Below are 1,599 nucleotides of genomic sequence, written 5' to 3'. Positions count from 1 at the left end.
AGGCGTCTACATTACAGAAATCAAGCTTGGACAAACTGAAATAACAAGTGGGAAAACTTTTCAATATTGAGACGTGTACAGCAAAACTGAAGATGAGTGGGACATGGCAAGAGAAATAGCACAGCCAACTATTTTGACACATTGCCCGATCCAAAATGTTCTATGTATGGTTCACAAATACCAGCAGCAAGAAAAGAGCGAAGTCGAATCACATACATGTAGTATACTGTAGAGAAGTATTTTCTCTAGGGGTGGGTACCGGTACAGAAACTTCAGGTCCAGGTCCGGTTCAGGTCCAGAGGATCAGGTCCAGGTCCGGACCTGAACCTGGACCTGATTCAGTCTGAATGATACCAATGGTTCATTTTACTACAAAGAAATCAGTTTGGTGGGGTATTACTAGTAGACTCACACTGGTGTTTTAAAATCATACAATGCTAACTGCACCTGTACGATTGACTGTAAAACTTGGTAGAAATGCCTATAAACTTTAATCTGCTTCGGCTTCGCTCTTGTTATTTTCTTCCACCTGCAAGCGTCAAAACGTGTGAATGCATGATCAAATAATCTGTTAACTTTCTAAAAGGTCCAACATCCGGCCCACTTACTTTTTTCAGGTCCGTTTTTTCTGGACCGGTCCAATAAGAAAAACCGGTTTTGTACCGGTGTGACAGCGTTCTCGCCCCCCCGTGATCTCGCCCCCCCGGGGGCGAAATCACTAGCGATCTCGCCCCCCCGGGGCGAAATCACTAGCGATCTCGCCCTCCCCGGCTAGTGATCTCGCCCCCCTACCTCGCCCCCCTTTAGCGATTTCGCCCCCCCCCCAAAAAAAACGGGTTTACATGACATTTTAGAAGTTGATTGGTATAAATCACAAAATGTAGTTTCAGAATGATATAAGTACACGAGTTGGATACATAACTCCATTCATAGTATCAATATTAACGTAATTACATGGTAATAAGATAGTTGAACTTGTTTCAGACAAGGAGGGTTTGGTCCCTTGTATTCCCATTATTGCATATACCTGAGTCTTGACATAAGATATATTTCATTGTATTCACCTGTCCTCAAGCAACCTATATATCTCCAATATGAAGTCTCTACAATGAAGTGACCACAAAAGAACTATGTAATGTCTTATTAATTATGCAAATATTAGGTATTAATTAGAATAACGCACATTTTGGTATATGCACCTGGCCAAGGGATATCTTCACCTCCAACATGACTGTCTTTTCTAGTATTTAGGAACTGATGCATTTACCCGTGTTTCTTAAGACAGGTACTTTACCAGTGTTTGTGTAGCATTTAGCAACAGCTATATCAACTTGCGCGTAGATAGTGTTTATAATGAGAAACTATTATTCACGTGTGTTTTTGTTAGTGCTTTGGAAATGTTTCCAGCACAAGAAAGAAAACACTGTGACAAATTGAAAACATATAGCTGACGTATTCCGTACCATAAACGGTGTTGATTTATACGTTCGCTGTAGCACTGTTTTATGCCACCTCAGCTGCAAAAATTGTCTTTTTTCATTTCAATGTCATGTTTGCACCGAACAATATATATCGACTTTCGAGGTATGACATCTGGTA

General features: G+C 40.8%; 1 protein-coding gene across 2 annotated transcripts in view; it reads right to left on the bottom strand.

The window, feature by feature from the left end:
- Nucleotides 1-1,599, bottom strand: part of LOC118413324 (methyltransferase-like protein 27) — a 35,980-nt gene that overhangs the window by 2,195 nt on the left and 32,186 nt on the right. The gene's annotated exons all lie outside the window — the stretch shown is intronic.

This window comes from Branchiostoma floridae, chromosome 1 (assembly GCF_000003815.2).
Source record: "Branchiostoma floridae strain S238N-H82 chromosome 1, Bfl_VNyyK, whole genome shotgun sequence".
In the NCBI taxonomy this organism is placed as follows: Eukaryota; Metazoa; Chordata; class Leptocardii; order Amphioxiformes; family Branchiostomatidae; genus Branchiostoma; species Branchiostoma floridae.
The sequence above is the reverse complement of the archived record's forward strand: the minus strand, read 5'-3'. Positions and strand labels throughout refer to the sequence as shown.